At 40.1% G+C, this 15,000-nt stretch overlaps 1 protein-coding gene across 1 annotated transcript in view; it reads left to right on the forward strand.

The window, feature by feature from the left end:
• Positions 1 to 216: 216 nt before the first annotated feature.
• The window catches only part of LOC138023884 (tyrosine-protein kinase receptor torso-like), a 43,822-nt gene continuing 29,038 nt past the window's right edge, over positions 217 to 15,000 (forward strand). Inside the window, exons 1-2 of the mRNA XM_068870967.1 lie at positions 217 to 392; positions 2,734 to 3,041. The gene's annotated coding sequence lies outside the window, so the exon portion shown is untranslated. The remainder of the gene's footprint in view (positions 393 to 2,733; positions 3,042 to 15,000) is intronic.

Consider the following 15,000-nt stretch of genomic DNA (forward strand, 5'->3'; position numbering starts at 1 on the left):
TGTAGTTTTACTTTTACTTGCTGTTATTGCCACAATCTGAAACGCTTGAACTAAACATGTAAAAACGTTTAAGACATTTTAAACATAACCCAGAATGAGCTCTAACGAGAATCTCATAATCCGTTGAAATAATTAATTGTTCCATCATTTCCTGGAATGACTCGTAGGAGTTGGTGTGCAGTTATGTTGATTTGTATTCACAACTTTTTCAGCCTCAACATCAACTGAAAAAGGTCAGGAATGTCGAGCGCTTGTTGAAGATCGTAAATACGGGACAATTCGCAGATTTCGCATCCTGTGTTGGCCCAGCGTGTTGGGAAGACATGTATCCTTGAATTATTATTATGGTGGAGACTTATTGTATGAAGTGGAAGTTTACTCTGCTCAAAGAGGTATAATATTTACGATATAATAACAAGCTGGTAGTTTCACTGTTTACTTACTTTTTCCCTTCTGCCTTTCTTGATTATAATGTAACTTGGCAAGTTATGCAAAATCGATCTTCCGCTTGCAAAATCATTTTTCTCGTAATGCTCACAAGAGTTCTTATCCTGATTAATTCAGGAAATCAAGTTTTTAAGACGACAGCCTATCATAAAGCTTCGATTAGACAATCGCTTTAATTAAATTTAATTGCTTGCATCATGAACTTCATCTGCGTCATATTCGACCAGGCCTTAATTACCGTCGTTTGTGGTAAATTATGGTGGTTTCTGGTAGTTCTTAAACGTCTCGGAGCACGAAGACTAAGGGTACATTTGATCAGTGACAGTATTCCGGAATAGGAATACATGGAATAGAAGTTAGAAATCCTTCGTTTTCATGAGATTCACATTAAAATTGTCAAATACCTGCTAAAATGCTATTTTAAACATATGTTTGTTATCCTTGTTGCTTCAAAACGCCAGACATACCGTTTTAAATCATCACTACGCGTATTCTTATTCCAGAATAGGGTCAATCAAACGCACCCTATGTTAAAGGGGCTAGGTCACGCGATTTTAGGTAATTTTGTTTAATTTTGTTAATTATGAGCTCTAAACGTCAAATTGGCGGAGCAAGAGTCTTTCATTTGCAAAATCACGGCCACATAACAACTGAGAATGATTTTCCAGCTGTGTAAATGACATTTTGATATAGACTGATATAAATTTGAAAAAAGGTGGGCCGACGTTTTTCAAATTTACCCAAATTCAATCCATTTCAATCCTCTCCAGTTTTGTCCATCCATGTCCCTTCTTGGCTTTCCTGCAGTGTTTTGTTAGAGTTCTTCTATAGTTTTGAACAGTTATTTTCAAATTTTAGTTAATTCTATGACCATTCGATCAGTGCTGAAATTGCCTAAAATTCCGCGACCTAGCCCCTTTAAAGGAGGCTGCAAAGGGTGTTTATCTCAGAGCACTCGCGTTTAAGCCATACACTTAATCTGGTCGCGCCAGCTCATGAATCCAAAAGTGTGGACAGAAAAAAAATTGCGACCTACAATCGCAAAAGCCGGGAAAAAAAATTGTTAGACTTGAGCAATATGTCGAAAAGTTACCTTGTACACCTTCGTAAGTTTCTTCGCAAATTCTTTTACAATTGTTTTTTCCAACCATCTTCCAACGATGTTTTCACAAATAATGCAAGTTCTACTGGGTTAATTTTAGGTAAATGTTTAATGGAATTTATTTTTCAAAATAGTCTTTAAGGTATTTTTCGAAACCGATTTTAAAGGACTTGTGGATGTCGTACTGCTGCCATCATGGCAACAGTCCGGGACTCGTGGACAACCTTTAGAAACTGCCTGAAAAAAGTAGTAGACAAATATCAAAGTGTTTCCCGTCTAAAGGCTCTCTCTTGTAATCCTTTTCCTTTGGAAACCTATTCGCGCCTGCGGAAAACCCTTTGGAGCCCCCTTAACAATCCTCATAAGACCAATAATTTATGTCATTCAAAACTGGATGGGAGAACCAAAAGTCGCGATCCTGTATGCGCTCATTGGTATGTGAACTTGAAAATGGATTCATTACTCGGCTGTTGAGAGGAGTCCTCTAGCGTGAGAGTGTAAAGTCGTGTTCTTTAAGAAACAAGATCGTGTTTTTATGCTTCAAGAAACAGATATATCTGTTTAGCTTAACGCCCTCAAAAACCAAAGTTATTGTTATTATCCCGCAAGTGAATAGTTCTCTCTGCGTGCGCTGATTGGCTAACTCGGAGTTGATTATCCAATTACTATTCCTCTCTGAGTAGCTGGCGTGCGAGATTTGAAATTTCCGATCACATTAGTAGTTTTTCAGCTTGTGTGGTGTATATTAAAACAATTATTGACCTTCTCTTCGGTGACTAATCGTAAAATATCAGCTGCAGGTGTCTATAAATTTCAAAGTTGTGCTAGTGAGTATCTTCAACATTTAGAGTCGGACAATTCCTTTTTTTTATTTCAACTGGATTTGCTTACAGTTCAAGTCTCTTGTAGCCGAATAAAAAGTCAACCTTTTACACTGCAGGTCTTCCGGTTCATTATAACCAAGACGACAATTACGCTAATTCTGGATAAATAATTTAGTTGGAACTTGGCTCTAAGTTTTTGCCCATGTAAAGTGAGATGCGGTAGTGGAACTACGACTGAACAACGCGGCCAAGGACTTCTATCTGGAAGTAACCACATTGGTTATTAAACTTTTGATGTTATGAACTAGACAGCTGTGAAATCCACTCATCGTGTGAATATAATCCCATAATTTCTTTTAGGTTGTCAGATTCAAGCAATTAGTTTGCTCATTAGTGGCAGAGCCCCAGATGGCGTCTTCTCAGCCTCCTCATCCAGAGTTGATAACGGACCTGAAAAGTGTCAACTGAACGGAAATGGTACATGGTTACCAAGCACCCAAAGAAATGTTAGCGACTTCTTACAAATCAACCTTGGTTATGAGTTCTACATTTGCGCCACAGCAACTCAAGGAAACCCAACTGCTGATCAATGGACAACAAAATACAAGATATATACATCGTTGGACAACATAAACTGGACAACCTACAAAGAGAATGGGACAGAAAAGGTTTGTAATTAACTTTTTAGGGAAGATTTGCCATAATCTTTTAAACAAATTCTGTGGGAAAATTCACCACCTGACAAGGGAATTCCAAGTCAAATTTCACCCGAAAAACCACAGGTACCCCAAGCTAACGATGTTAATTTGAGCATCACGATCAGTTAAGTAATAACTGTTCGTCTTTAGGGGTCGAAGATAAAAGAACATTAATCGAACAAAAATGCTTTACCTTGTCTTTGCGATCAGTGTTTTTGTTGTGTACTTTGGCCAATTCAGCGCTATTCCAGTGGGTTCTAGGTTCGCTGTTTTCTCTTTATGTATTTATGTACCAGTCAAATTGAAGCTTCAACATCCTCCTCCTCCACCCCTCCCCCCCTCCCCTTCTTCCCGCCCAGGCATACCCCGGACATTTGACTCCTTTTCCTGCTCGGGGGGAGGGAATTTGATCATCTTAGTCTACCGGGGGCGGGGCATTTGATCACCACTCACAGGGGGTGGGGAATTTGACTGCTAGCCTCGATTTCATGTTACGTTTGCACGTGGGTTGATAAATCATGGCGGACACAAACCTAGATGCATTCAAAGGTAAAGATTCCGCATTCGTGGCTGATTAGTTGAAAAGCGAAGGCCTACAGAAAGAGATATTTATACCTGTTACCTATCCTCCTTGTGCCTCTTGTCATGTAGGGCCCTGGTTCTCTTTGGTGTTGTCTATTAAAGCATGTTTACATACACAGCTTCAGAAGCATAATAGAATCTACTGAAAAGTTAAAACAGTAATCTGGTAATTTTCCCGGGGGTGGGGGCATTTGATCACCTGAAATGCGCCATGATGAGGCATTTGAGCTTTTTGGGGCCGGGAGAGGGGGGGGGGAAGGGGGGGCATTTAAACAAAACTTTTCCAAAAATTCAAATGCCTGGGGGGTTGCCCGGGGGGATGTCGAACCTTCAATTTCACTGGTACATTATCTTCAAGATTGGAAACTCCGATAAAGCAGTGGGAAACACAAACTTCTGTAAATTGTTCCAAAAATCTCAGTTTGACCCGAAATTCCAATGAGATCAAGGATGATAGCGATGCCACATATTTCAATCGTCATATCAGACAAACTTTCACGGAAAGGAATTGAAAATCGTTAAAATGGGCTGATTCGGATGTTCCGTGCGGGAAACCGTTGGAACACACCTTACCGACCGAACCCGAGGTTCAAATTTGTTACACACAGGGTGAGCGATGAGGCTTTAGTTTCAGTGACAGGTACAACGTGAGGCCCTTCTCGGGAAAGTACTCAGCTGTCACGCACAAACGGACGACGCTCAGGTAAATGCTGACGAATGAAAGATGTTTTGCAAACAAAACATAAACATTCAGTTTGTTTACAGTGTATCTGACACTGACATCGTCGCCCACCCGGTGTGTAACAAATTTGAGCCTTGAGCCCGGTCGGTAAGGTGTTTTCCAACGGCCGTGCACGGAACTTCGTGGCAGACCATTGTCGACGGTCCTCGATGGAAGGGAGTCGTTAGATTAGCAAGCCGAAATTCCCGCACCGCAGCTGTTTTGTCCGATAGAGGAGGTATTAGTTAGACGAGGGTTTTAACGGGCACTTGGCTATATCTGGAGGCGACCTGAGAGTTTGGAGGGAATTTTGCGGCTGATTTACTTCGGCGGATATGTGAGACCGCCGCCAGCAAGTAACCAACCTTGGGGAATCATATATAATTATGAGAGAGCAACGGTAGAACTAACGCTCTCTAGAATCACGCTGAAACGGCCAGAAATGCTAAGAACATACCGTAAATAAGACAAGGAGGCAAGGTAAGAAATTCTGGTGTATTTTTATTTTAATGCCCTAAATAACGATTGCTAAGGCCCGTTTTAAACGTCACATTTTACATGTGGCGAATCCAATGCAAATGAGAAAAAATTATTGTTTTCGTTGATTTGCATAACGTTCGGCACACGTAAAATGTAGCGTTTCAAACGGGCCTAAATTCCCCACAAGAAAAACATATAAAATTTATGTAACGCAACAACGCTTCTCCGTGAGCTTGGGGTGAGATGGTAAAAGTTTCTTTGAATTGCACAGCGTTTTCAAAGATGAATCCAGGCATTTAGTTTACCTTTTGGCGAATGCTGCAGTATTCGATGAGGGGGGTTCAAAACCTCCCGCCTCCCGTACTTTTATCTCCCGGCTTCCGCCCTTTTTAGTCCTGCTCCCGTCCCCTATAAATTAGGAGACGCAAGGCACATCTTGGTCATTTAGCAACGTAATTCTTAAATGATGACGGTCTCAATTGTTCCAACTTGCAGTTCTGAATAGACCTCTTTCTTTTCATTTTCGTCACCAGAGTCTCGGTTCGACCCAAGGCTCTGGGAAACTCTATGTAGGAGAACATGCGCCGTAGGGTTCTTATAGCCAAGAATTGGCTATTTAAACCTTACGGCGCCTGCTCACTCCTCGTGCTAACATGAATGCACCAATTAGAGACGCTTTTGATTGTTCTTCACGAAAACCAATGAGAAGACACTTTGTTCCAGGGCTCTCCCTCAGGCAAGAGAAGAGCTCTGGAGTCGAGACTGAGTTGTGTGCTTAGTTACCTGCAACCCCGGACATTAATCGTTGGAACACTTGACACTTCAGGACACTATACCCCTTCCCCTCTTACAAAGTTGGGGAATACCGCGAGTTTTGCAAAAAAATGTGTGATCACCAACTGTTTTCAACTTTGTGAAGGGGGAAGGGGGAGATTCCCATAAAGTGTTCCAACAATTTTGACCGGGGTTGTCTATAAAACAGGAATTTGAAACATGTGGTCACGCCAAGAGGGCACAGAAAAGGAAGTTATTTTGCCGTTGTTGAAGGTAAAGGAGACTTTTAAATTCCATATTTCAAAAGTCTTTTCTTTTCCTTTAGAGAGACTGTGATTTGTAGATTCAGAGACAACTCTGAACAAAGAGGATTGTGAACGACTTTGTTTAATTAGATTAAAAAATGAGAATATATGTTTACGTTTGTGTTCATGCTTGTTTGAAGACGTTTCGTGGTGGTCGATATCGCTAAAATAGTGAAAGAAATTTGGTGAAAACAAATGCAAATATGACCTCTCAGGAGAATGAAGCTGGACAAGAGTGTATAAGAGACGACAATCTAAGCAACAGACAGCATCGCAGTGTGTATCTGATAACGTACAGCCAAGCTGACGAGCAGATAGTTTCGTCGCGTGAGTCCTTCGCCGTAATAGTTCTGGATGCGTTTGAAAATTCTGACCAGATCATCCCGATTTGAAGCCTCCAAAAACGCAAAAGGCAAGTGAGACCCGTGTTGGTAATGGGAAGAAAGAGCAAAAAGCAAGCAAGCGCAAGAGAAAGGCTCGCTTATCAGTGTTTGATGTTTCCCAGCTTGTCGTTGAACGAGGAATTAGAACACGAACTGAACTTCTAGTTCTAGCCAAATCTCAGAAGAATGAGGGAAAAACAGATCTGGCGGAATTCATAGCCAATCGTGGGTACAAAGCAGTCGACGAGGCCTTAACTATTGGTTGGGACATAGAAGAAGCCCCTTCTAACCTTCAAAGAAGTCAAAGAACACGTATGGAAATACTGCATGCGGTAAAACATCAAGATTGCGTTGAAGGATGCAACACCCAGTGGTTATGTATGGCTCGAGATATTCTGCAGCGAAATGGTATATCAGAAACAGAATTTGCCGAAGCAGTACGAACTCTTTTAATTAAAGGGCGTGGCAAAAATAGGAACATCCTTCTTATTGGCCCATGTAACTGTGGTAAGACATTCCTTCTAAATCCTCTGAATACAATATACAAAACATTTACAAATCCGGCAACAACTAGCTTTGCCTGGGTAGGTGCTGAATTATGTGAAGTAATTTTTTTGAATGACTTTCGTTGGTTGGAGAAGATTATCCCTTGGCACGATTTGCTATTACTTCTCGAGGGGCAAACTGTACACTTACCAGCTCCCAAGTCGCACTACTCCAAAGACATTGAATTGAAGCATTGAAGCACGATGCACCTGTCTTTTGTACAGGAAAAGAGGAAATAGTTTTTGTGCGAGGTGGGACAATAGACTCCATGGAGACTGATATGATGCGTTGCCGTTGGCGCATTTATCGCTTTCACGTCCAAATCGCTTCAAGTGAACAACGAGAGATTCAACCTTGCCCACGCTGTTTTGGAGAGCTAATTGTGCCTTCTCAAGAAAACACCATCGCTAGTTCGTAAAATCTTCCGTAAAATATTGCCTAATGCGCTGAGAAAAATAACCACCGTTGTTGTCAGTAACGATGTATGAAATATCACTGATCTTTAAGAGGGCGAACGGACGACACGAATTACCATGACGAATTACCATTGTTATCAACTTGTTTAAAATACAGTCTACCGGTTTCAGTTATAAATATCACTTTAAGAGAACTTCTGTTTGAAAAGCACTATATACTATGGAAGCTTGTTTGGAATTCCCGATAAAATTAGCCGTAAACAATGGGATCTTAGAGGGTAAATCGTGAAAATTAAAGAAGATCTTAGTGTTAGACATTTGATACTTTGAAGAACACGAATTACCATTTTCAACTGAGGTCTGTACAAGAAAACAGCAAAGTAGGACGGTAGAGCTATCGCAAGTGAACATGTATGTCGAAAGTCATTAATCTTGAGCAAAAAAAGAGGTTTATTTCACACCCTGTTGTAGTTTCAAATGGCCTTTTCTTGATGGTCATTCGTTGAGGCTCTCCGTGGTAATTATTGATTTGACCAGCCGTGTTTATGTGGCGTCTGCTATGAGCAATGCGCTAATATCACAGAACGTACATGCAAATGCTTAAGTTTCCCATTAAATTCGCTGTAATAAATATTTGTCGGAAATCATGTTTTCAAACTTCGTGGCTTTAGTTCAAGGGGCAATGAACCAAAAGTTTCTGTCCAAGTTTTTATTCACTTTGAAACGATTTGCGTGCAGACGGTCAATATTGCATTAACAAATACTTAATTACTGCTTACGAATGAAGTACTCAGTTGGAAATTCATACTTTCCATAATTCGTTCTGTTGGATTTGTGCAACAAATGGTTGGAATATGTACCTGGTTAAAATTAATATTTTAGGCGGTTTCCCTTACTTAAGAGTATATCATGTAGTCTCTTGTCCATCGAAGCAATTAAATTGTTAACTGTGGTCAAGGGAATTCCCGCTATTGTACGCATGACTCGCTCTTTAAATTCTTGGAACGTTTCGCTTGTGATACCGTGCAATTTGGCTTCTTTTCGTAGTGCATTATTTGCAAAGTGAAAGAAATTTTCAATAGGAGCCAAATCCGGACTCCTTGGGGGCAATTTCAACAACTCAGCCTGAGTGCGACTCATGGCTCTCTTTGCTGCCGTCGAATTTTGACATGCATCACCGTCTTGAACAAAAATACGCCCCAGTCCCTTGTCTGCAAGATCAAACATGCGATTAAAGTTTCTGTCTATGAAATCTTCAAAATATGACCCGGACATTTTCTCATAGGGTTCACATATAATAACTCCCTTTCCATAGCTGATAGCAACCATAACTTTCAAGACTCGTCCACCCGTTCCTTCTTCTCGTCCTTTCGCTGTACATCCAATCTTAAGACCTTCGGACATCTTCCTCCAAATTCTTCCTTTAGGAGCACAAGCTTGATCTAAGGGATTATTTTTGTGAGCAAACGAGGTCCCATCCAAATAAAAGGACACCTGCTCGGTCCAAAAGTTTTCACATGTGTACCTTTTCCTGCAGTGTCTTACAAAGGCTAATCTCTTCTTAAGGTCATCCTTTCGTAGAAGTCCCTTTTTCCGCGCTTGTAAGTAGAAATAACCTTCTTTGTTTAAAAACCTTGTCACTGTGCGGACAGAAACATCTGCGATAGAAAGTCCTGCTTTTTCCAAGACCTGCTTTGCGTTGAAATTGCCTTCTTCATTGCGAAGAGCCACTAAGCATCTGAGGAGCTGCCGCTCCTGTCTAGCACTTAATATTATAGGCCTTCCTCTTGTTGTTCGATTAGAAGGTGTTTTCGGACATTTTTTCTTTCCGAATTTTTCTCTACAGATCCTTAACGCACTAAAGGTGAAACGTTACAAATATCAGCTATTTTTCGAACGGAGAGACCTTCAATATGCCTTAAGGAAAAGACACGAGCTCTAATATCACTATTGATGCGACTTCTAAATACCATTGCTATGCACTGTACTTTTTACGTTCTTTTTTCATAAATTTCCTTTCCTTGACTGTTATATAATATACCATGCAATTAGTAAAGGAATGTCCCAGTTTAACGTAGAATATAGCATTTTTTCTTCCAAAAAATAGAATAAACAGCCTAGAGTCTTCACAAGACACACGAAAAGCGTGACGCACAATGTAGCCTCACTATCTCTCTGGAACTTTCCGATCTTATCACGTCTACAGACAACCCCGGACATTAATCGTTGGAACACTTGACACTTCAGGACACTATACCCCTTCCCCCCTTACAAAGTTGGGGAATACCGCGAGTTTTGCAGAAAAATGTGTGATCACCAACTGTTTTCAACTTTGTGAAGGGGGAAGGGGGAGATTCCCATAAAGTGTTCCAACAATTGTGACCGGGATTGTGGGGCCCAGTTGTTCGAGAGCCGATTAACTTTAATCCAGGATTAGCTTAAACTTTTGCTTCATGTTTTCAACTTTTTGGTGATAGTTGTTTTGCTTATTTTTGTTTTTCAAGATTGACTTCCTCTAATGTAAAGTTTTGCCGAATATCAGGGTTGAACAGCATTTGGGAGTAGAGAAATAAACTCCTTGGTTATTTTTTAATGTGGGTATTAGCATTAATCGGCTTTTGAACAACTGGGTACAGGCCTTTAAATGAAAGTAAGGCTGGTGTTGACCTTGTTACGATACATACCTCCCTCCTTTTCTCATGTTAATGATGTTTTTGTCATGCTAATTAGTAAGAATTTGCATGAGAAAAGCAGTGAGCTTTCTATCAAAACAAGGTCCACTACAGCGTCACTTTCATTCATAGGCCAGGTAACTAACACACAACTGTAAAATGGTCTATTGTCTCGTGTTCTGATAAATACACGTTTCCTGGGACGGATCCAGGTTTTTACAAAATGGGGTCCAATTAAAGGTGCCGCCCAAGGCAGCGCGCCTGTTGCGGACCCCTGGGAAATTTTGGAATTTTAAGTCCCCGGAAACGCGTGTTTTAATTTCTCGTTTTTTGAAGTTAAAGTTCTATAATTTTGCATTAAAATATAACAGAGCTGCGTAAAATGATATAATGTTATTTGCCAACTGGGAGGTCCTTGTAGTGAGAAACTGTGACCGAGGTCCTGAAAATGCTGCGTGAGACCGCAGGCCGAGGGGAGCTTTCCAAGGCCGAGATCACAACCGGAAGTGAGCTGTTTTCCCTTTCAACTTGTCTTTACACGACCACAAAATATCTTTTCTCCATTAGAGATGATTGGTACAAAAATCTGGGAGACACCACTGTCCTGGCACGCGAAATGTTCTCTTCTGTTTGCCGTCCGCGTCTCAAAAAATCACCTGCTTAAACTCCCTATTTTCCAGGCGCTTTGTTCCTTAAAAACAAGCATTTTTTAACCCAAAAAGTCAGGTGAAAAAATAAGGAAAAGAAATGAAACAATCTTTAAGTTTCCTTTATTGTAATTATTTTGGACTGCCTTAGCTGGATGATGCTATCACCATTATCAAATCTGTTTATCTACTGAGAATAGCAAGGTCAGATGCCTTTTACAGTACACCTTTTCTCAGAGTGAAATACTTGAGTGTGCAGATTATAGCAGAGCGTACAAGGAGTGAGTAGTTCTCGCGAATTGTTTCCAGATTCTGGATTCCAGTTTTTAGTGCTGCCATTTACTTGTACTTTGTAGAGACTGACGCATTGCGGTCCTGCCAATAAATTAAGTTCTTGATCAGTTTATAATATTTACAGAAAACTGTTAAGAAAATATTTGGGATATTTAGAATGTTTTCACAATATTTAGGGGCAAACAGCGAGATGTTTCGGAAAAATATCAGGACTTTCTGGAAACATATTTAGACGATTTTACGAGATATTTGTAGCTAGGCCTAGAGGAATGCGTGAATAGGAAAATTCTTTTTAGGCTAAAAATGTGTTTGGACATCAAGTAAGTAATGCTGCTGGCGAAAGGTGGACCCTTGAAAACTTCATCGTCGAGAAAAACAATGTGTTCAGACAACATTGAAGGGGCGAACGCACGCACACTACAGAATAGTAATTTCAACATACACTATTGGTTTCTAAATGAGCCGTGTACACATCTAATCTTATATATGTGTAGTTAAAAAAATGCTAAAATTCTCTTAAATAGTACTAATGTTAGCTACATGTATGTTGCAGAGTCTAAATTACTAAAACCAAAATTTGAGTATTTTATAATAGAAAATAATAATTATTAATAAGAATATAATAAATAATAAAAAAAAAAAACAAATCTAACTATCGGGTTGATCGTTCCTCAAAAAACTCTTTAAAGCTAATCTCAAATGTCACTTGGAAGTGCATCCCATGCTGTTGCCCTCGACAAGTAAAAGATCTTTTTAACCAGTTTGTCTCAGGTTTGGGCAAGTGCATGTCAAACTTGCTGCTTCGGATGTCGGATGTTGTAGTTATGCATCCAAGGCTGTGCTCTAAGGAAAATTGTCAACTGTAAAATGGTCTATTGTCTCGTGTTCTGATAAATACACGTTTCCTGGGACGGATCCAGGTTTTTACAAAATGGGGTCCGATTAAAGGTGCCGCCCAAGGCAACGTGCCTGTTGCGGACCCCTGGGAAATTTTGGAATTTTAAGTCTGCTGTTGCCCTCGACAAGCAAAAGATCTTTTTAACCAGTTTGTCTCAGGTTTGGGCAAGTGCATGTCAAACTTGCTGCTTCGGATGTCAGATGTTGTAGTTATGCATCCAAGGCTGTGCTCTAAGGAAAATTTCGGGGAGCCCTTTGGGCTCCCAAGCATTTCAGCTGGGGCGCCCAGCCCTCCAAGTTGGTTGCCCGAATTAGTTAATTCTTTATTTAATTAATTATGTTACAAGTGAAATCATGTGGAACGGCCCTTGAACTGATTGTTTCGTACGAAGGAAAAACATTTTCCGAGAAGTTTCGTAAACTGTAACCATCAGGGCCCGGTTGTTCAAAAGCCGATTCACGCTAATCTCACATTAAAATTTAACCAAGGAGTTTCTTTGTCTACTCCCAAATGATGTTCAACGCTGATACTCAGCAGAACGTTACATTAGAAGAAGTCAATCATGAAAAACAAAAATAGGCCAAAAAATGTTACACCGAAAAGTTAAAAACATGGAACAAAAGTTTAGGTTAATCCTGGATTAAGTTTATCGGCTTTCGAACAACCGGGCCCAGCATATTAATTTTCTTAGCCGCCTTATCTGCTAGAAATACAATAAGCCAGATTGTCGGCCGGGCGGCCGGGTAATTTTTCTCACTCGCCCGAAGCCAAATGTTAGTCGCCTCAGGCGACCAGGCGCCGTTAGAGCCTCTCAGAGACCCATATTCAATAGCCGTTTTGACCAATCGTGATGGGAAAAAGACTATTCCTCCGTGAAAGGCGGTCTAGCTCAGTTTGCCTAGGAATCGAAAAACACCCTGAACAAAAAAGACGTTACATAAGAAGTTGCGCCAGTCTAGTTCACCTGGAAATCGAAGAAATGTATTTGAGCGATTTCAGCGATGTATAAAAATGTTATTCACTTTAGCCGGTAAGCGTAAAAATGCTCCGGTTTAGTGTTTTGAGGGCTCTTGAACCGACGACAACATGCCTCCAAAACAACAGTCAAATTGGGCGGCCAAAGACGGTGGAAGAACAAGAGGAAAAAGACTTGGATGACTGCATTGCAAAGGTTACCAGGAACGCAACAAGGTGGTCGTTTAAGGTTTTCCCCGAGTGGCAGATATCAAGGAACAACAAAGAAAGGAGTCATGAAATGCATAATTTATGTTAATAAACATGAGGCATTACATAATGCCACTCGTGGTACTATATAATTCTTCATATTGCATTCCATTGTTCATCTATTTACCCCACTATTTTGAAATCCCTGGAGCCACGTTGAAATCCCTCCCCAGGCTTTCAGGTTTGTTGGGTGAATTACCACGTATAACAACTTACTCACGTGTCTTGAGAAATTCATCCGCTTCGTGAAAACGACTATTGAATATGGATGACTATTTTTAAAGCATACACAAGCCATTTTGGCTGTTAGATTGGTACGATGTGCAATATATGATTATCCTATGACAGTATAAATTCATCAGTGTGTACGCTGAGCAACTTTATGGTAGCTTTCCTTTCTATAGGTTTATCGTATATACTAAGGGTGCGTTCGATTGACTGTATTCTGGAATAAGAATAGATGGAATAGAAGTAAGAAAGCCTTCGTTTTTACGGAGATTCACCGTCAAACAAGTGCTGAAATGCTATTTTTTATTATTATTTTTGCTTCAAAACGCCAAAAATGTTTTGTCAGGAACCGACTGTCATATAACTCGTTTTCGAGGCCTATAGATGCCCTCTTACTTACGATCTTTTCTCGTGGGGCACCTGTATATGGAATGTTCTTGTCCAAATTCTCCCTGAGCATACCGAAATGTAGATTCATTTTATCCCCTATGTCTTTTTTTATCAGTATATGATCGGCCCCCACTGGAAATCTCGTTAATCATTGTCTTCTTACGACCTAAAGTACTGTTTATTACTTTTCGAGTTTCTCTTACGTTGCCGCTATTTTCTTGGATGTCGTAGTTGAAATATTTTTTTATAATTTTGATATTAACCTTGTTTCTGGTATTTCCTAGTATAATTTAGTCAGTTTAACTCATTCTTTGTTTTGACAGATCTACGTAGCTTGTTGTTCTTTATTCGCGAGTAAATTTAATTGTTGGAAGGAAATTGTTCGAGAATTCACCAAAATGGTTGATTTTATCTCCCTTGGGGTCCACATTGAAAACCTGTTGTCAATGAAACGTTTCAAGTGGGCAGGCTAGCGGGAGTGTACTTTCAAATAGCTGTTTTTCAACATGAAGCGTAAAAATGACTGCGAATGCTTTTTCCGAACGCTATATACATTACTTTGTATTTTACATCTTTTTACAAATATTGTTGATTAATTAACTTTGAAAAATGCTTGGCTACTCTCAATTTTCTTTTTGGATTTCAATAAGACTTGTAAAGATTTTCTATTCCCGCATATTCGTAAACAGGGAAAAAATACCTTTGAAGTACCTCATTACATGAAATTTCGCAATTTAAAAAAAATCTCGAAATTTAAGTGACGCGAAAATTAAGGTCGTGTTCTATTGGGATCAACCGTTTTTAGTTGGTTGAGTTGGTTGGGTTTTTTCGTGTTCTGTTGGGAAAAAACCGTTTTCGGTTGGTTTGGTTGATCAACTCTTTCAACCGGCATCAAACTAGGTTGAAATGGTTGAAAAAGCATTGGCAGCAACCGCTGTCGTTTACGCGGGCCACTTAAAGTCGGCCGTGGGCTCCTGCCGTGTTGCTTTCAGGCCTCAACTTGTCAACGCTGAGAACCGAACCAAAAACGGTTGGAAAAGTGTTCTATTGGGAAACCTCAACCGAAACCGGTTGCGGTTGAAACGGTTGATCCCAATAGAACACGACCTAAATGTCGCGAAAATTAAGTGACTCACATTATATCAATAACTAAAACAACGACTTTATTACACACCTTTATAACAATCATTTTAAGCTATTCTGTGGTGATGTTCTGGTCCTCTTCATCACTACTGCTTTCCGTCCCTACTCCAGGTAGCACTTCTTTTGTACAATCCTCAAACTGTCCATTTGCTGGCTCCTTGAGTGTGTCTCGCTCAAAAACGCGAAATTAAAGTGAGTCAAAACGCAAATTTCGCAAAATCGCGAA

The sequence above is a fragment of the Montipora capricornis genome, chromosome 11 (assembly GCF_036669925.1).
Source record: "Montipora capricornis isolate CH-2021 chromosome 11, ASM3666992v2, whole genome shotgun sequence".
Lineage (NCBI taxonomy): Eukaryota > Metazoa > Cnidaria > Anthozoa > Scleractinia > Acroporidae > Montipora > Montipora capricornis.